Below are 22,661 nucleotides of genomic sequence, written 5' to 3'. Positions count from 1 at the left end.
ATTCACAATCAGCTACTACTCAACTTTGTACATTCTCCCTCTTGAATTGCCACTGATTTAGGAGAGGGTAGGAGAATATGAAGGAAATCGAAAGTTCCTCATAATGCATATCTAGCAGGCAAGTTAGATTACAGGAGAACAACACATTATAGTCAGGAACAATTGTCTGGATAGCTAAGAGCTACTCCACTATCTATGTCTTTTATTCTCTTTAAGATCTCTGTTCTATTACCTCTACTCCTGGGAATTTCAAATTTTTCCAATTTGAAAAATCCCACCAGAGTAACAACCATTCCAAGAACCCAAGTCTGCTGTCCACAAGTGGAATTCTTCCCATCTTGTCATCATTATACTCTTTTCCATGTGCCAGCTCGAATTCTCGATATCTAAGAAATGCTACCTAGCAACATTCTGCCAAATGTGATGCCTCCATTGGTGCCAGACTAGCTCTATTCCAGTTCCAGAGAGAGTATATATGCTTTGCTTCAATAGGGAGAGCAGAACTGTCCTACCACATTTTAGAAGACAATGTTCTTAAAGGATTGCCATCATTTCTTCCACGCACATGACTTAGAGTAAGCTCCTTATAATGGACCCACAGGATTTGCATGCCTTCTTCCTACTGCAATCCCTGTGTTAGATAACTTAGAAATAAGGTCTTTTGTCTTAATTAGGTTTACTACTGTTATGATGGGACACTGTGTCCCAAAGCAAGTTGGAGAGGAGCCAAAGGAAGTCAGGACAGGAACTCAAGCAGGGCAGAAACCTAGACATGGGAGCTGCTGCGGAGGCTCTGCAGAGGGGCTGCTTGCTGGGTTTCAACACACAAGGCTTGCTCAGCCTGCTTTCCTATGGAATCTAACGCCACTCACCCAGGGATGGCACCACCCACAATAGGCTGAGACCTCCCCCATCAATCGCTACTTAAGCAAATGCCTTATAGTTGAATCTTATGGAGGCATTTTCTCAAGTGACGCTTCCTCTTTTTAAATGATCTACTATATGTCTAGTAATATATAATTAACCAGCAAATGTTTGAAGTTAATTGAGGATAGATTCCCTCCCTCAGTCAGCTATGCAACCTACCTCCTATGTCCTGTTATATACTAGTTCTGAGCAAAGAGGGTACATCACAATTGTCTCACCTTAGAATTTGAAATGCCACAGTTAATCACCACTAAGTCCCTTTACAAGTGGCTTTGCCAAGGACTGACAATCCCATTTGAAAAAGACAAGAGCTTCCCTGGCTTGCACAGGCCAAAGACCTCCTGTGATAATGAGGAAATCCTGTTTCACCACCTCAAAAGAACAGCCTAAAGTTAGAAGGTGAAAAGAAAGACAGTCCACCTGAAAACACATTAAGATGTGAGAAATGACTGTCTCCTTAATGAGACACATGCTCATACAGCCCAGAAGCCACTGCCTCTGTGCACTTGGTTACAGTTCCTCACTCTTAACATTTTCCTCTCTTCCTCCTGACCCTTTGGTCATTGGCTAAAATCGCATGTCTTCTTGCCCTAATAGTCTCACTCTTTGGAAACCTTCAAACACCTACCCCATTCTCTACTTCCCCTCAGTTGCTCACAGAAGTTCATTGCTGAGCTTGTCTGCTTTCTTGACTTCTACCTCAGAAAGCATGTTTTCTTTCCTCCTCCTGCCTAGCCCCCTCCCTCCAGGAAGATCACGAGATGGCCTTCCCTGTATTTGTATGCATGTTTTGGTTGCTTGATTTCCCTAATTTGAAATAAAATTGGCTTCAAATTTTTGGAGGGTCTATTATTGAAGTATTTTATCTGTATAAATAAAAACGTGAAAGAAGTTTCTTAGTCACTATGTTCCCCCAGTACCATCTGACCTCATAATTTGGCGTTATTCCCCACCCTCTACCTTCCTTTATCCAAGGTGGCCTCTTGAGTTGTTCCTCAACACTACAAGTACAAAGGCTAGGGCGACTGCTTCATGACTAAGAGCACTTTGCACTTTTCCAGAGGACCTGTGTTCAGTTCGTTGCACCCACACAGGGACTCATGATAACCTGTAACTCTAGCTCCAGAGGATCCAATGCCCACTTCTAGCCTCCATGGGCACCTACCTGCACTCACAAACCTATATAATTTTAAAATAAATCTTTAAAAAGTACACTCCACTTTAGTATTCTCTTACTGTTCCCTTTTATCTACAAAAAATAACTGTCTTTCCTTTCTATTTACTCTTAATCAAATCCCATCTTATCAAGAAAGGCCATTTTTGCTCGTCTTCCTTTTACTTCAGCATGGTTTACCATGTCTCATATTTCTCTCCTGCCCACAGGAGGATATATACCCCATGAGAGTAGGTAGTTCGTCTGCTCTGTTTGCTTCACTATAGCCTAGCGTGTAGCATGGTGGCTAGCACCTTTGATGAGTGAGCAAGGGACACAGGATGAGCAAGGAACTCCTACACTCTACATCTACTCAGATTTGGTAATTCTGGGGAAAGGAAGAAAAGAAAGCTACATGAGGCATGCATTTGATTCTCTTCTACATCCTGATGAGACAATCATGTCGAAGTACACGTTTGATTGCCAAATATTCCAGTCCAAATACAGAACTACTGTCCTTTATCAAAGCTCTCTACCCTGTCATTCACAGCATTATTCAAAGTCTATAATTGCCAAGGTTTTGTCAGTGTTTAATGTATACTTCCTCCCACTAGAGTGGAAGCTCACAAAGTTAGGAGCCTGGACTCTCTTGCTCATTGCTTGCATTGTTTTTGCCAAATATGGTAATGGTGATCTGGTGAACTCTAAAGAAAGAAGAGTTACATAAGCAAATGATCAAATGAGCAAGTGTTTACAGAAATTAAAGTCTACTTTTTCTTAGTAACAATGTCCCAAGGAGTACAATTTAAAAATAGGTAATTACCTCAAAAATCATCATGTGAGGGTTTTGATTAAGGAGGAACATGATGAAAGACTGCAGTTGCTACTCATGTAAAGTCTAGTTATAAGGAATTATCAAAAGGACTTGAAAAACAGTTTCTCATAGGTGATTTAGTGAGAGAGAGAAAATAAGCAGTATAACACAATTGTCAATATCCTATTCTTCAAATATATGGGAGGGGCATGGAAGGCAAGCAGTCCAGCCGCCAAAGTGTTATTGTAGATTTGACAATTCTGTTAATTAACTCAACTTTTCAAATCGTTCAAGGCTTGTTGAAACTTGGCTTATTTTCAAAATAGATCAGATTCATAAGATTAATTAATGACATGCTTGCTGTCTTCTTCAAAGCCATCATCAAATAAAATGAAACATTATATTTGTATCCCTTTTTAGTTTTCTATTTTTTCCTATATGAATTATATCATTTACATGATGAGTATCATTGACATCACTATTTTCCATATAAGAAATCTGTGGTCTCAAGAGGGGATCAAATGGCTTTCTTTAGGTTACACAGTTGGTATATGTCAAAGTCAGGATTTTAAACTAATTTTTAGCTCCCAGTTCAGTACTCTTTCTCAGATACCTTTTAGGCTCCATATTTTGCACACAAGGAAATTTGGTTATGTTGGGTGAACATTTTGTCTTCTTACATGGACAGTTCTTGGTTTTACTGCTGAAAGTCTTCTCAATCTATCAAACGTGGATGATTACCCTAATGTCCCCCTAAAACAGAGGTATAATGTCACTCACTATCCTTTTCCTTTCTCTACCAGAGCTATATCTCAACTCAATCGAATGTCACTGAGTTTAATAATTTAATATTGCACATACTTGCTGCAGACAGGCAACAAAGATTTGGGAGAAAATTCTACACTTAATTTTGTTTGTGTCAAATATTGTCCCTGATGTAAATCAACACTCAAGACTATTTAACCATGCTGTGATGGACAATGTGATTTATGGGCAGGACGAAGCAGGGTCCTTGAGGTTAGAGGACTGCCTCGTTCAGGGTAGGTAAGGCGATTCTCTACCCTTTGATTTCAGGCAAGACTCTTGCCTTCTGCTCATGCTATAATGATGAAATTGAATACGTATGAAATGGCTGGGCACATTAGCAATGTTACATTAGGAAAGTGCGAAACTGCTAACAAGCCTAGCATCATATGTGTCTGGTGGTAAGATGGCCTGGTTCTTAGCAGCTGTTTCTGTACTCAGCAGTGCCCTGAGAGGCGAGCAATAGATCATTAATGCTCTGCGAATGAACAGATCAGCTCTGTCATGGACACATCATTTGACCAGCACAGGTACAACCTTAGCTTGTTCTCATGATGGTTACCTGATCGCTAAATGGATAGCACTCTTCCATCCTTCTTGAATCCTATTTACTTATTTACAAAATTTGCCGAATATGTTCCGTGCCTCTGGGTGGAATTAGCAACAAACAGGATGTGACATCCTAGTTACTGCCTCCGGACACTTCTCAGAAGGCAGGAAACGGAGAAATAGCCCCATGCTCTTGTTTATAGATACTCAAAACAAATGCAATTTAGGAAAATGAATAATATTAAAGGCTTGAACCTTGGAGAGTATGTAACCCAGTTTCTTTATCCAGAGAGGAAATGACACATGTAAGAAATTCATCTCTGAGACAGCCGGTTGTTTATACTAAGAAATCTGGTGGTGCATTGGTGGCAAAATCTAAGATTAAATCTGAGAAAAGAAACACATGATGAAAAAAAAAGGAAAAAAAAACCTCATTTGCAGTATGGCATTTCATTATAAGTCTGATATTTCTTCCAGAGCCAGAAGGAGACCCACAGTGAGGCTGCTGTCACAGTGACCATGGGAATGAGGTAAACTTTTAAGGTGGGCAATCCACTCCCCATTCACTGGCAGATAAAACCTGGTATTAGTGATCTCGCTGCACTGGTGAACTGAATATATCTACTTTTGTTTAAGACTCCCCTGCTACAGCTTCAACTAGTGATTATCGCAGACTGATAGGCCAGGTGCCTCACTCACAAAAACTCTGCCCTAACCTGCTTTGATGGAAGGTAAAATGGAAAATTGGATTCTTGCCCTCTTCATATCTGGCAGCTCTGGAAATTCTTCTTAGTCCTCCAAAGCACCCCACAAAATAGTAAGTAAATGGAAAAGCCTTTGCTCATCTGCCCTGAGGTTCCTCAGTGCCTTCACTGGCTTAGTTTCCTATTTCATATCCAGTCTTTCACTGCTTTTTGCAAGACTGGGGACTAAAACTAGGCTCTCCTGAATACACTCTACAAGTGAGCAGCACCTCTCCCCTTAGTAACGCTTTCACTTAGCTTCCCTCATGCCCCATTCCAAACAAGTCCATATGGCAGCCATTCCCCTGACTGAAGACCTTCTTCATTCAGAGTATGTCCTCCTTCAAAGACTGTATATTAAGTGAAGGAGATATATATATATCCCCACACACACACACACACACACACACATGAAATAATGAGACTTATCCTGTATGATTAACTATATAAGGTAACAATCAGGTGAGGCTTTTTTATTTCCAAAAGAAGGGGATGAATGAATGGCTTAATTGCTGGCATTGATATGCTTCCCTCTACAAAGAGTTTCAAGAGAGACTTAGACACTGGTGAGCTAAGAAGTGGCATTCATTCATTCCCTGCCTGCCTTACAGGCACTCTCAGAGACAACCAGCCCTCATCTGATGTGCTTAGGCCACAACACAAGAGGAAAATATTTAGTGTCTACTTATGGCATACATTTGATTTATTAAAATATCATAAGCTATGATTGGTATATTATATATAGTCATATTATGTTACATATAGCTTTATATTATACATAATATATGTACATATTATACATAATATTTATATATAATGTAAGATAATACATTTCTACATTATGTTATTATGTACCATTATTACATATTATATATTATATACCAGTATTTTATATAAAAACACAATATGCATAAAAACAAGGATAAATAGAATTACTCTCGTTTTACATAATAGTAAACTAAGACTAAGAGAAACTGAGTAACTTGACAGAAGTCTTAGGACAAAGGATTTAGAGGTGAGTTTCTATAATATGTGTTAATAACACCAGGAGATTCTCCTCTCACTGTCCCATCATATAGGTAAAGCAAGGGAATGTGGATTTATACAAAGTTTTTGTTTGCTTGTTTGTAATTCTAACCTATAGGTCAAAATTGTTAACCTTGGCCTTGTGTCGCATCTGTGGGCTATTTTCAGTTTCCAACTACAAAATGTCTCTATAATGACAGGAACTAAATTGCTGCTCTGCCCCGCCCCCTGCAGTACATGGCAACACATATCAGTCTTTTCCCTTAAGACCATTGACCAAATTTGCTTGACTATATTTCATTCTATTAGCATACCTGGAGCTAAAAGACCAAAATATCAGGATTTTACATTCTGTCGCTTTCAGCCTGTCCATACTGGGGACAATGTAAAACTTCTATTTCCTTGTTTTGAGCATCCTAAGAGGAACAAATGAATCCCAAGCCTATAGCAGTGTACAAGTAAGTTCCCAAAGACAAAAATGTTCCATTAAGCAGAAAATGAGTAAGAAGAATCAGGCCTCCTAGAGATCTATTAAAAATTGCATTTATCTTTCTTATACCCCTTTAACAAAAGACAATCTGTTATTCATTTAATATATGCTGATAGAAGAGAATGATCAGGCCACATGCTTAGTGAATATGACTGAAAGGACAATATAAGTCTATGTGGTACAGGAAAGAAAGATGTAATTTAATAAATGGTTACATAATATGGCAAGTACCATGGTGAGATTAAGAGGAAAATACAGAAAACATACAGACTCCTCCCATTGCTCCAACATTTCCTGGAGGATATAGAAAAGGGTTTATGTTCTTAAAGAGGCAAATATATACATCATTGACTCTGTTTTCATCAGCCAAATATTTATCACCCACATTTTCCAAGAAACAGTGGTGGACCTTATTCATTCATAACTTTATTTCAACAGGGCAACACCAAGAAGCTTACATCAGTGCAATAGCCAGGATTCTATCCCATAGGTATTGGTGGCTCTGTACTATGTGCTTCAGATGCATAGAATTTCCCAACGCTGGCAAACAAAAGCATAATTTTGACTTAGTCACAAGACAGGAGTCAAGTGAAAATCCAAATTCTGAAATTATTTTAAAAAGCATATGCAATTCTCCCAGTAAAGTGGTTTGCAAGCTACAGGTCGGGGAGGTGAAATTAGAACTGTTTGCAAATCTTGAAAAGTAGCATCCTGATGCTTTACATATTGAGATTCTGGACCTCTTTGTGTCATTTACTTGCCACATTTGAATTAAGGATGATGCTATAAAGACGTTAAGAGTATTATCTGTTACAAACAGACTATAGAAAAAGTACTCATGTGCAAAATACTTTTAGGAAAATAATTCTGATGATGAATGGCTTGCTGCTACAGGAAGAAATTGGCTTGTACTTCCATCAATACAGAGAAGGAGACGAACACTGTACAGACAAGTGCATTTACTCTCAGCCAGCATCAAAAGCGGATCATAGTCATAGTTCAAAGGTCAGAATGGCCACAGAATCCTGGCAGAATGTGGAAAGCTATCTATTCGAGGAAGTTAAAAGGTTCAAATAATGATGTAAGAAGTTTTTTCCCATCTTATATCATGAATCACCAACAAGAGAGAGAAGAGCTAGAGGTACAAAGGGGATCTCAGGCCAGAACTAGCATCAAAGTGGAATGAAACATTGAAGTCACCTGGGAATATTAGGTAACACACATGACATGGCTGAAATCGTAGTGATTCTGATGTAATTAAGCTGCAGCAAGTCCCAGGCCCTGTTGAAGCTTCCAAAGTGATTTCACCCTGTAGTCAGATGTGAGTATACTTTTTTACTGATATTAATCTTAAGCAGGCAGCCTAATTGTGTCTCTGTCAGTGGCTCTCAGGGTGTGTTCCCCAAAAAAATATAAACATCAATCCTAAATCTATTAGACATCACCTCTTGGAAACCCCCAGTTTAGATCTATTGAACCAAAAGCTCCAGAAATGAAGGCTAGCAATTCGTTTAAACCAACTATGTAGATGGTAACCATGAGAATTAACCAACGTGATGTGAAATGAACCTTTCTATTCTACAACAGGGAACAACTTATAGGCACCTGGGTCCCTAGCTGAACAAGTATTTTAGCTAAATGTGTTGAAGGAAACAAGAGAAGATGCTAATAACTTAAGAATAGGTATCACATTATACTGTAACTGTCAGTGTTACTTGGACAACTACAGGTGCTATATCTTGAAATATTAAAGAACTAACAAAATCAGTGTCTCAAAAGGACATAACTTATTTCTGGTACTGTGTGTTTTATTTGGTAGCATAAGAGAGTTAGTTGAGTTATTGTCTCCCCATTATAAAGCTCTGTGTGTGTGTGTGTGTGTGTGTGTGTGTGTTTGCAAGCTTCTATAGTATCAGACTTTCATATAGCTTTTCAAAAGAGCTTTAGCGTTAGTTTTCCTACCTCTATTCCTGCCACTTCCTTGCCCTCCCATCCCACCCGCTTTAATCTCCCTGTTCTAATTTCTGCTTTATCCCCTTATAATACTATATTACATTTCCCTTTCCTTGGAAGACCTCTTATACTCCCTGCTCCCTTACTATCCACCTAACTTCTGTGAGTATTCTAGATGACACCCATATCTAAAGTATAAACTCCATGTATAATAGAAAACTTGAAACTTTATCGTGGGTCTGGTTTACCTCACTTATGATTGTTTATAGGTTTACCCATTTGTCTGCAAATTTTATAATCTCATTTCTTACAAGTGAATAATATTCTATTGTGTAAATGTGCATTTTCATTATAAATTCATCTGCTGATGATCACTAGGCTGTTTCCAAATTCTGACTGTTATGAATACAGTACAATGAATAGGAACTAGCAAGTATGTCTGTAGTAAGATGGAGAGTCCTTTGGGTATCTGTCCAAGAATGGCATAGCCAAATATTGTGGTAGATGTATTTTCAGCTTTTCAAGTAACCACCAAACCGATATCCATAGTAGCTGTATGATTAGTTACATATTTTTGAGTCGTTGGCCAAAGCATTCCCATAGATCACCTCCTGAAACATTGCAAGCTATTGTCTATACTGTTTGCCCTCTACAACTTGAGAGTAAGACTTTATTGCCAAAACTCCACATACGTATGACACAGAACTTGGAACAATCTAGCTAGTACACACCTGGGAGATTTATCCCTACTGGCTACTCTTCATAATGCTAGCAGGTGCTATATACCCTACCAAAGGAGAAAAGCTATCATAAATCTCATGAAGCTGCAAACGCTCTGAGTTATAATAATGACCTGTCTGCAACATATGCCTACTCGTGCAATGGTAGTACAAACAATACTGGAGTATCAAACTACCTTCAATTGGATTTAAGGCCCACTGCTTGAGATGGAACACACATACCTCATACTGCTAAAATGGCCAAGAATCTGAGTGCTATTAACATATCATTACACCCCCATATCAGTTCATCACCCAACTCTCATCACAGAAGTTCATTTCAGAATAGGTGGGGAGTAACCCACAATGAGACAATTCACCCAGAGTGAGAGACTTTGAAGCACTCCACCCTAAATGGGATGTCTTCAACACTCTCTTCCCCTCAAGGCTCATGGATTTATACAGAAGAGGAGCTAGAAGCGTTCTAAGAGAAAGAAATGCTGGATGAATTCATGGAAACATCTTTCAAGCACAGCAGGGCTGGCACACATATGAGTTCACAGTGACTGTAAAAACTGACAACAAAGGCTTTGGCTGGTGAGGATGAGAAAAGGGAGCCTCATTACTGTTGGTAAGATTGCAAATTGGTCAACCCACTCTGAAAATCAGTGTGGAAAAATCCTCAAAAAGGTCATACAACTCCTAGACCTATGCCCACAGGACTCAACAGCCTACCCCACAGATGCTTGCTCAGACATTTTCTTTGCTGTTCTATTCATAGTAGCTAGGAAATGGAGAGCACCTAAATGAATTTCACCTGACACGTGCATAGGATAAAATGGTGCATATACATTGTGGAATACTATTCAGCTGTAAAGAAAAGCGGGAATCATAAAACGTCCAGCCAGATCGATCTAGCTAGAAGTGACCATATTGATTGAGATCATCCAGACACAGAAAAACAAACGGCATAAGCTCTCTCTTATCTGAGGTTCCTAAATCCAAACCTTCAGCTGTGAGTACATATCCTGGAGTCACTGAAGAAACCAGGAAAGTAAAAGAGATTGTGTGGGGAGAGGAAATATAGAGAGAGGAATAGCAGGTTACACATGATATAAAGGGGAAAATGAAAAAAATAGGAGGGACTGTAATGAGGGGAAAAAAAGGGAGAAAATACAGAAAAAGGAAGGAAGAAGATAAAATAATAGTAAAGATGTCTAGAAAAGTAAAAGGGATTCTATTATCTATCTACCTAAAATTACACAAAATGCAAGTCTACACATATATATACACAGAGTTTAAATGAAATATTCTGATCTGGGATGAGGAAGCTACCCCTTGCAAGCATCATAGGAATATTAAGAATGTCCAAGAAAAACACCCATAAGGAAGGGGAGGGGGGAGGGGGATGTTTGCCCGGAAACCGGGAAAGGGAATAACACTCGAAATGTATATAAGAAATACTCAAGTTAATAAAAAAAAAATTGGAAAAAAAAATTCCAGACCATCAAATTAACATACATAATTGAACAAGAGTTTCCAAGTCTGTGACTGGAAAGAACGAAAGTTCAGAGAGCAAGAGAGGGGAGGAGAGGGCAGTCGTGGCTAATGCAATCACAGTGCATTAAATATCTTAGGAAATTATCAAAAAATAAATCAATTTTAAAAAGTTAAAAAAAAAAGAATGTCCAAGAAAACAAAGCTCCAGGGACTAAACCACCAACCAAAGAATACACATGAAGGGACCCATGGTTCCAGCTGTTTATGTGGTGAAGGAGGATGGCCTTGTCTAGCATCAATAGGAGGGGAAGCCCTGGGTCCTGTGAAGGCCCGATGCCCCAGCATAGGGGAATGATAGGGTGGTGGAGCTGGAGTGGGAGAATGGGAGGGGAGGGCCCTCATGGAGGCAGGGGGGTGGAGTGGGGAGTTTTCATGAAGAAACCGGGAGGGGGAATAACATTTGAAATGTAAATAAGCAAAATAACCAATAAAAAAAACCACATCGAATACAGGAATCATTGCAAATCCTCTTTTGAGCTGTTGGTCCGAGCTATCCAAGAGACTCTCAAAATAGTATAGGCTATTGTTGGTGCCCTTTGTTGCCTCTCAAGGTATTGAAGGTAAGGCCCCATTGCTAACGGCACCATGTTCTTCAGAAACAGAACCTGTGGCCGATAAGCTGGAAAGGATCTGTAAGCCCCCTCCCTGAGCCACTAGAAGATTTCATGCAAACTTCCAAAGGAGGGAAACAGCCAACAGCTGTACCTAGTTATGATGCCTATGAACCCTAAATACCATCATGGCAGGATAACCACAAGTGTGCCATAGCGGTACATACACCTCAGCAATAACCAACACTCTAAATGAGCATAAATCCCACTTACCAAGAGAGCACTGGTATCAGAAACTTATCTGAGGCTAGTGAGTCATGGATCTTGGAAGAAATCCTACAAATTCCACTTTTCTAAACTCTCAAAGTTTCTAACTACATTCTAAATATTAATTTTTATACCTACAGGTAAGTACAGACCCCACCCCTCATCAAAGAAGCTCCATAAATAGTCAAAAATGCAGAGAAAAAGAGATCATACTGTGTACACCCCCAAAGAATTCATCTACAACACAAATTCTGCTCCTAAAGCTCAGGGAACATTGTGGAAGATGGGAAAAAAAAAACTGAAACAGGATCAGCAAGCTTGCTATGTGACTGTGTGTCCTGTCAATGCAAAAGAAGCTACACACATAAAGAGACCTAAATAATGTTGACATCAATGAATGGAGATGCTAAAAGGGAGCCCATGGGGCCTCAACTCTAAAACAAAAAACTACCAACAACTAAAGAATCCTGAGGTCAGGTGAAATGGTCTTCCCAGGAAGAAGCCCCAATTTGTTATCCAATACCAAATGGTCAGCCCTGGAAGTCACATATATACAAAAAATCATTATACTGACTGAACAATTTGAATGAGTATATTTAATGAACACACACACACACACACACACACACACACACACACACACACACACACACACACACACACCAATTAAATAAAGAAGCCATGAACTTGAAAAACAGCAAAGCAGGTACATGGGACGGGTTTGAGAGAAGAAATGAAAAGGAGAAATGATGTAATTATATTATAATTTCAAATTTTAAAACATGTTTTAAAGTCTACTACTTACTACTAAAAGTAAATATTAAATCAAACACAAATATATAGTATGACATTCTCAAAGTATAAAACAAACAAATACATAAGTAAAATTAAAAGAAATAATTAACAATGCCTATAATCACAGGAATTGAGGGTAATAAAGTTAGAAAATTACAAATTGCAAGCCAACCTGGTTCACATGGTGACTTTCAAACTACCCTGGACTACACAGAGAGACCCTAACTCAAGACCAAAAATATGAATTTGAAAACAAATACTAATTTGTAATTAAAAGATTATTTTCCTTCAAACCAAAGGAAGAATTTTGTGGTAAATAAGGACTATCTCAGTCAGTATATTGCCTGCCACCTAAGTTTAAGGACCTAAACTGTATTCCCAGAAGTCATATTTTTTTAAAAAAAGCCATTAATAGAATAAATATGATACACAAGTTACATGCTAAACACACACACACACACACAATAGTATTTACAAATTACAAATAGCTTTGTAGTTTTCCATGAGTGTTTCATCTACTTGTGAAAGTACTTTGGGCATAACCAATGCAGGTTTTTACCCAGATATGCAGAATCTAATATTTCACTTCACTTGGTATACTGCATCAGGAAAAAAAAAGTACTGCAGAAGAAGGGACCAGTTTTAGAGATCCTTACTATTGATAAATCTTAGAGTCAAACATCCAAAGTTATAGATTCTTCCACTGATTAGTATAGGAGGGCTATATTGTGTCCTTGATTATTGTTATTGGGGAGGGTTATATTAATTCTTTCTGAAGATGAAGTAAAACCAACTTTAAATCTGAGTTAATCAGGATAAACTCTCTTAAGACTAGGAACCTATTGTACAATGCCATTTACCCTCCTCCTCTATACCCTTCATCCCCCAAGAGCAACAGTGAACCTAGCAAGAAGTCCAGCGATAATGGCTGCCCTGTCTTGCCATAAAGTTTCCATTTGATTGGTTTTCTTTAAGAGTTCTGCATACTTGTACCAGGTTGCAATATAAACTTGGCTACCTTACATAAAATGAGTTCTTCTTTCATCTTCCATGCTCACTGTTGGCAAATATAGATCACAGAGTATTGAAGTACAAGGACAGAATATCAGAAAGTGTTTTCACACTTTCTTATTTTCTAAAGACATTTCCTGACAGATCTTCAGAAATAAAATCCATTCTCTTTCTAAAGATCACCAGAGATAACGATACCAAAACCCTCAAGAACTTTAAAGATATTAGGTATCAATGAACAGTTTCCAAAGAATGGAATTATTCAACACAAGCCACATGAAAATCAACCAATGTATCGGTGATGTTCCCAATCATTCTTCATTATTTCCATTCTTTCTCTTGGTACATTTCCTTTATCCCTTGATGGTATCATAACATTACCCCAGCTTATGAATTATCTTCTATAGTAAATATATACAAACCACTTAACATAGAAACCCTCCTGTAGAATGGGCCTTGTTGGGCATCAGTGGGAGGAGAGGCCCTAGGTCCTGTGAAGATTCAATGCCCCAGTGTAGTCTAATGCCAAGGTGGGGAGGTGTGAGGGTGTGAGGAGGAGGATCCTCATGACAGGGGGTCTCTAGAGGGGAAACTGGGATAACATTTGAAATGTAAATAAAGAAAATATCCAAAAGAAAAAAAGAAAAGAAACCCTTCTGTAGTAAGAATTTTGGTTTCTTTAAAACCACAGAAATGTTATATGAATGTGTTTTTCTTTTTAATCCCAGGTATGAGATATGGGGCTGCTTCATATTGTCTCCAGCAGATAACTGTGATTTGTCTTGTGCTCTGGCAGGGGAATGATTTTGCCAGATGAAGAGTTTATGTTTGGAATTCTGGGGACTCATGAGAAGATTTTTAAAAAAAAGATGCCAGAGCTGCAAAAGGCTGTAGTGCCTGCTGCTCCCTCTGCTGCTGTCCTGCAGTTGATGCTGTTGATGCTATTGCTGGTTACTGTTTTCTGATAGCTATTTACTGTTTACTGTTTGGGGTTGGCTGGATTGCTGGATTGCTGGTCGCTAGTTGGAGATATCCTGACAATGAAGATTGAACTTGACCCAAGAAACTCAATGCCCCTAATCATCAGGAAGTAGTCTTATGATACTGATACACCCTTTCACTTTAGCAATCTCCTCTCCTACCTAGGACTAGGGGGTTGGAAAGGACAAAAGTGGAGTAAGTAGAGTGGTAAAAAGAAAAATACCCAATAAGTTAGCCAAAAGCATAGTTATAACCTCCAGAGTACAGTTGCATTTAAGAAAAGAAGTGAAAAACAGTTTTTAAGTCCAATAAAGATAGAATAAAAGAGGATAAAAATGGTACATGTATCAATCATGAAAAGAGAATTTTACCATTTAAATACCTTTATGATATATTTAAACAAATATAGTATTAGAAAGATGTGTAAAATAAATTTTATGACCACTGTAGCAAAAAGGCTTAGGAGAAACAAATAAAAGTGTATTGTTGAGAGGTATATACACATGCTCTATGGAAGTTTGTATGGTATTTTATTTAAAGACATAGCTTGTACAGTCTCATAGAAGTAGTAAAATGTATATAACAGTTAAAGCTTAAAGACCAACAAAGGAGATGAAATATAATGATAAAAATTCAATTACTCTAAAACCAATGCTAACACAAAAAGGAACAAGTGAAACATATAACAAATGAAAACGAATAGAGAAAAAGGTTCAGACTATTCTTATCATCTAACACATTACTGTTATGGCTTAAACACCATATACTTCAAAACAAAAATATCCATCTGAATAATGTCTTAATGAAACACTTCAAACAAAGCAAACATGAATATAGTGAAGAAAAATGAGTTTTTAATATAACCTTGGAGACACTAATGAAACATGAGTGGGGATGGCTGTTAATTTCTTTATTATTTCTATGATAAAATATTGTGAAGATAACAATTTATGAGATATGTATTTATTCTAGCTCATGGGGTTGGGGAAGTCAAGGTACCAGGATCTCGAAACCATTGATTATATCACATTCACAATTAGGAAGTGGAGAATGATGAATACATGCTGATGCTCAGCCCCTTTTTCTACTTATACTGTTCAGAATCTCATCTGGTGAATGGTGGCATCCACAATGGGCAGCTCTTCCCACATCAATGCAATCAAGATCTCTCTCTCTCTCTCTCTCTCTCTCTCTCCCTCTCATGTGCACGCTCCCTAAGGGATTCTCGATTCTTCTAAGTTGACAATTAATACTGACAATAACAGTACTACTGTATAGGAAAACACTTTAATATTATACAGTAATATTAATAAATGCAAAAATGCAAAAATCCACGATTTGTTACTGATAATCTTGACACATTAGGAACTCTTTGATTTTGTAAGAATATCAATATAAAACCTCATATAACTAATACTTAGTTATTAGTTTATTTTCCCCTGGGCCCAGAGATAAGGAAAGAGTATTTGTTCTCAAACTTTTCACTAAACCTATAGGTTTTAGCAGCTACAAGTTAGAAAGGAAAGGCAATACAGTTATCTAGATCAGAAGGAAAGCTGTTAGGCTATTTTTATGACTAACGTGTACAAATAAATCAATGCAACTTACAAACTAAGCAATCAGAATTAACATGTAGACTCAGAAAAGAATAAAGATAAGTAACATAAAATTAATTGTAATCATATAGACTAGCAATGACATTTTATAAATGAATGAGAAATGCTTACAAATGCACCAAAAATGATATACTTATGAATAAAAGCTGACAAAAGTCGTTCAAGGTCTGAGCACTGAAACCTCCAAACCACTGCTGACAGAAATTGAAAAATGAAATAAAATATACTGCGTTTATGAGATAGGAGATTCAATATCATTGTCATTTCTTTATAAACTGATCTCTTAATGGAATGACATTCAAAATTCTGGCATGAATTATAGTTACAGGGAAGGAATTTGCTACCAAGGCAAAAACACTATGCTAAACTATTGTATATCATATAGACATATATCTAGCCAACCATACTGAATTGATTTCTTTGATATGAACAATTTTTATTGTATTATTTGAGTCAGGCTTTCAATATTCAACACAGGCTGGCTTCAAACTCTTGATCTTTTTATCTTTGCCTCCCAAGACCTGGGATAGCTGGCATGTACCACACGCTTCTCATCTCTAAGATAACATTTTAAATGGGTTAGATGCAGGCATATTAATATACTTCTACCCCCTGAATTCGGTGCTCACTCACTTTGCATATGTTGGAACTTAATCTCCAGGGTACTATGAAAAGGTGAGACCTTTCAGAGACAAACAGATCACAAGAGAAAGTCTTTTAAGAGTTTGATCATTACCTTTACAAAAGAAGCCTTAGGGAACATGTTTGTCAGTTTCATGTTACATAGCCTATAAGGCACTGATGAGACTCTCAGTAGGCACTGAATCTGTAGATAGTGGGGTCCTGAATTTCTCAGACTCCAGAATTGTATGCAATTAATTTCCATAGTCTACAAATTACTCAGTCTGGGGAATTTCACTATAGCATCTCAAAAGCACATCAATTTCCCATTTCTGTCTGATAATAAGAACTAGATATGGTAATATCACAGTAATGAATCCATCTAGAGTCCAGATATTCAATTTAAAGCCATTCTTCAAGATAAGGAATTAAAGAAAGTTGGAGAAATATGGGTGTATAGGGCAAGGAAATCACAGTGCCTGGAGTATCTTGTAGTACCCCCAAAATAACATGCTTTTAAAAATAAAAGAGAACTTATTAAAGGATTATTTAGCCAATCTGAACGTGCACTGCATATCCAAAACTGGAACAACTTGAGCGTTAATAATATTGTGGAACTGACAATGAGGCCCCATTGCTGAAGATAACACCTACACAATTCATTGCACATGGAGGTGTTAAGCCAGTACCTACAAAGAGCCTTCACTGCTAAGGTCCAGCGTCTTTGGTACAGGAAGGCACTCTTCATGCTATCAAAAGAGAAATGTAAACACAAAGACAGCAACAAGCCCTTTATCTGGAATGATGCCTTGCATGCTAGAGCATGCAAACATGCTAGAGCAGTGATGGCACAAAGATTATGGGAATAGCGAACTAAAGTAACTGATTTGACTTAAGGTCCATGACATGAGATAGAACCCTTACACAACACTGCTTGTGTGAACAAGACCTTGAGATTAGATGCCCCAGGGACCTAGGGAAAAACAAAATAATACTACTATTAAAGAGAGGGTGTGTGCAGTGATAAAATGATTCCTAGCGATTTTCTAGAATACTCGAAGATCAGTGCCTTACACAGCCATTAGCAAAGAAGCTTTCTACTGCAGCAGATAAGGACAAATATGAAGAACCACAACTAGATATTATGCAAAGGGAGGGAGGGAGGGAGGGAGGGAGGGAGGGAGAGAGAGAGAGAGAGAGAGAGAGAGAGAGAGAGAGAGAGAGACGTCTGAACTGAACTAACCCAACAGCTCCCTGCACCCAAATCCCATGAGGTAGAGAGTTGAACAGCCAGAAGTACAGACAATCCTAAGGCCATAGGACAGACCACCACTTCTGCCCACCTCTGTCCAAATCCCTGGCCGCAGGGGAAACTGCATAGTGCCTCTGAATACAGGAATACAGGAGCAGTCAACAGCAGGAACCTGCTGGGTCTGGCCTGTGCCCAGAAATGAACTGAAGGGGTCACACAGCACCCTGCACCCAGATCCCATGGGGGAAAGAGCTGGAATCAGTGCGGACACTTCTGAGAATCAGAGGAGACTACTCTCTGCCCACATTCCCAACCCAAGAGGAAATCGCCTAGTGACAGGGACCTAGGAGCAGTAAGGGGCAGGACCCTTCGGGTTTCTGCTTGCTCTGAGAACTGAAAGTCTGTCACCAGGAGCGCCTACATACTTGAGAGCAAAGCACTCTGTTCCAAGAACCTGCTGAAAGAAAACCAGGAAAACAGGTCTCCAGGAGTGCTGACACACAGCCTTACAGGAGGGTCAAGCCACTGTCAGAGATAGCAAGACAAGGTAACACCAGAGACAACCTGATGGTGAGAGGCAAGCACAGGAACTTAAGCAACAGAAACCAAGACTATTTGGCATAATCAGAGCTCAGTTTTCCCACCAGAGAAAATACTAGATATCCAAACACACCAGAAAAAAGCAAGATGTAGATTTAAAATCACATGTTATAATGACAATGGAGGACATTAAAAAAGACATAAATAACTCACTTAAAGAAATATAAGACAAGGCAAGTAAACAAGTAGAAGCCCTTCAAGAGGAAACACAAATATCCCTTCAAGAATTACAGGAAAACACAACCAAATAGGTCAAGGAATTGAAAGAAACAATCCAGGATTTAAAAATGGAAATAAAAACTATGAAGAAAGAACAAAGGGAGACAACCCTGGAGATAGAAAATCTAGGGAAGAGATCAGGAGTCATAGATGCAGGCATCACAAACAGAATACAAGAGATAGAGTAGAGAATCTCAGGAGCAGAAGATACCATAGAAAACATCGACACAACTGTCAAAGATAATGTAAAACACAAAAAGCTCCTAGCCCAAAACATCCAGGAAATCCAGGACACAACGAGAAGATTAAGCCTAAGGAGAATAGGTATAGAAGAGAGTTTAGACTCCCAAATTAAAAGGCAAGGAAATATTTTCAACAAAAATATAGAAGAAAACTTCCCTAACCTAAAGAAAGAGATGCCTATAAACATAAAAGAAGACTACAGAATCCCAAATAGATTGGACCAGAAAATAATTCCTCCAGTTGCATAATAGACAAAACACCAAATGCATTAAACAAAGAATTATTAAAAGCAGTAAGGGGGAATGGTCAAGTCACATATAAAGTCAGACCTATCAGAATTACCATACATAAAGAAGCCAAGATATTCCATGAAAAAACCAAATCTGCCTACACAATATCTTCCTACAAACCCAGCACTAAAAAGGAAAATAGATGGAAAACTCAAACACAAGGAGGGAAACTACACCCTAGAAAAAGTAAGAAAGTAATTTCCTTGCAAAGAAACCGAAAGAAGAGAGAAACACAAACATAATTCCACCTCTAACAATGAAAATAACAGGAAGCAACAATCACAATTGCTTAATGTATCTCAACATCAATGGATTCAATTCCCCAATAAAAAGACATAGACTAAGAGACTGGATATGTAAAGAGGACCCAGCATTTTAGTGCATATAGGAAACATATCTCAGAGACAAAGAAAGACACTACCTCAAGGTAAAAGGCTGTAAAAAACCTTTCCAAGGAAATGGTCCAAAGAAACAAGATTCAGTTGACATTCTAATACCAAACAAAATCGATTTTCAACCAAAAGTAATCAAACAAGATAAGGAAGGACACTTCATATTCATCAAAGAAAAAATCCACCAAGATGAACTCTCAATCCTAAATAACCATGATCCAAATACAAGGGCACCTACATACATAAAAGAAACCTTACTAAAGCTTAAAGCACACATTGCACCTCACACAATAATAGTAGGAGATTTCAATACCCCACTCTCATCAACGGACAGATCATGGAAACAGAAATTAAACAGACACATAGAGAAGCTAACAGAAGTTATGAACCAAATGGATTTAATGGGTATTCGTAGAGCATTTCATCTTAAAAGGAAAGAATATACCTTCTACTCAGCACCTCATGGTACCTTCTCCAAAACTGACCATATAATCAGTCACAAAACAGGCCTCGGCAGATACAGGAAGATAGAAATAATCCTATGCATCCTATCAGATCACCACGGACTAAGGCTGGTCTTCAATAACAACAAAAATGACAGAAAGCCCACATACACAAGGAAGTTAAACAATGATTGACTCAATGGTAACTTGGTCAAAGAAGAAATAAAGAAAGAGATTAAAGACTTTTTTAAAATTAAACGAAAAAAGGCACAACATAACTAAACTTATGAGACACGATGAAAGCAGTGCTAATAGGAAAACTCATAGCTCTGAGTGCCTGCAAAAAGAAGCAGGAGAGAGCATACATCATAAGCTTGACAGCACACCTAAAAGCTCTAGAACAGAAAAAAACAAATACACTCAAGAGGAGTAGAAGGTAGGAAATAATCAAACTCGGGGCTGAAATCAATCAAGAAGAAACAAAAAGGACGATATAAAAAATCAACAGAACCAAAAGCTGATTCTTAGAGAAAATCAACAATATAGATAAATCCTTAGCCAGACTAACCAGAGGGCACAGAGAGTGTATCCAAATTAACAAAATCAGAAATGAAAAGAGAGACATAACATTAGAATCTGAGGAAATTCAAAAAAAAATTAGATCCTACTACAAAAGCCTATATTCAACAAAAATGGAATATCTGGAGGAAACAGACAATTTTCTAAACAAATAGGAGGTACTAAAGTTAAATCAGCTACAGATAAACCATCTAAACAACCCCATAACTCCTAAAGAAATAGAAGCAGTTATTAAAAGTCTCCCAACCAAAAAGATCCCAGGACCAGATGGGTTTAGTGCAGAATTCTATCAGGCCTTCATAGAAGACCTCATACCAAAACTGTCCAAACTACCCCACAAAAGAGATACAGATAGAGTACTACCAAATTCCTTCTATGAAGCAACAATTATGCTTATACCTAAACCACACAAAGACTCAACAAAGAAAGAGAATTTCAGACCAATTTCCCTTATGAACATCGATGCCAAAATACTCAATAATATTCTTGCAAGCCAAATCCAAGAACACATCAAAAAGATCGTCCTTCATAATCAAGTAGGCTTCATCCCAGGGATGCAGGGATGGTTCTATATAGGGAAATCCATCAACATAATCCACTATAAAACAAACTCAAAGAAAAAAACCACATAATCATTTCATTATATGCTGAGAAAGCATTTGACAAAATTCAATACCCCTTCATAATAAAAGTTCTGAAAAGATCAGGCATTCAAGGCCCATACCTAAACATAGTAAAAACAATATACAACAAACCAATAGCAAACATTAAAATAAATGGAGAGAAACTTGAAGCAATCCCTCTAAAATCAGAGACTAGACAAGGATGTCAATTCTCTCCCTACTTATTCAATATAGTACTCGAAGTCCTAGTCAGAGCAATCAGACAACAAAAAGAGGTCAAAGGGATACAAATTGGAAAGGAAGAAGTCAAAACATCCCTATTGCAGATGATATGATAGTAAATTTTAGTGACCCCAAAAGTTCCACCAGAGAACTACTAAACCTGATAAACAACTTCACCAAAGTGGCTGGGTACAAAATTAACTCAAACAATTCAGTACCCTTCCTCTACTCAAAGAATAAATAGGCTGAGATAAAAATTAGGGAAATGAAACCCTTCACAATAGTCCCAAATAATATAAAATACCTCCATGTTACTTTAACCAAGCAAGTGAAAGATCTGTATGACAACAACTTCAAGTCTCTGAAGAAAGAAGGTCAGCATATAGAAGAATGTAAATTGACACATTTTTATCGCCCTGCACAAAGCTTAAGTCCAAGTGGATCAAGGACCTCCACATCCTGAACAAAACACCAATGGCTTATGCTCTAAGATCAGGAATCGACAAATGGGACCTCATAAAACTGCAAAGTTTCTTTAAGGCAAAGAACACTGTCATTAGGACAAAAAGGCAAGCAACAGATTGGGAAAAGATCTTTACCAATCCTACATCTGATAGAGGGCTAATATCCAAAATATACAAAGAACTCAAGAAGTTAGACTCCAGAGAGCCAAATAACCCTATTAAAAATGGGGCATAGAGGTAAACAAAGAATTCTCAGCTGAGGAATATCGAATGGCTGAGAAGTACATAATGAAATTCTCAACATCTTTCGTCATCAGGGAAATGCAAATCAAAACAACCCTGAGATTCCAACTCACACCAGTGAGAATAGCTAAGATAAAAAACTCAGGTGACAACAGATGATGGCGAGGATGTGGTAAAAGAGGAACACTCCTCCATTGTTGGTGGGATTGCAGACTGGTACAACTACTCTGGAAATCAGTCTGGAGTTCCTTCGGAAAATTGGACATTGAACTACCTGAGGACCCAGCTATACCTCTTCTGGGCATATTCCCAAAAGATGTCTCAACATACAGCAAAGACACATGCTCCACTACATTCATAGCAACCTTATTTATAATAGCCAGAAACTGGAAAGAACCCAGATGCCCTTCAACAGAGGAATTGTTACAGAAAATGTTGTACATCTACACAATGGAGTATTACTTAGCTATCAAAATCAATGACTTCGGTGGGAGAGATACCTTACTGCCTG

The 22,661-nt window shown here is 38.0% G+C and overlaps 1 long non-coding RNA gene across 1 annotated transcript in view; it reads right to left on the bottom strand.

Annotated features, from left to right (window-relative positions):
- LOC116888866 overlaps positions 1-22,661 on the bottom strand; it is a 154,124-nt gene that overhangs the window by 63,897 nt on the left and 67,566 nt on the right. The gene's annotated exons all lie outside the window — the stretch shown is intronic.

The sequence above is a fragment of the Rattus rattus genome, chromosome X (genome assembly GCF_011064425.1).
Source record: "Rattus rattus isolate New Zealand chromosome X, Rrattus_CSIRO_v1, whole genome shotgun sequence".
Lineage (NCBI taxonomy): Eukaryota > Metazoa > Chordata > Mammalia > Rodentia > Muridae > Rattus > Rattus rattus.
The sequence above is the reverse complement of the archived record's forward strand: the minus strand, read 5'-3'. Positions and strand labels throughout refer to the sequence as shown.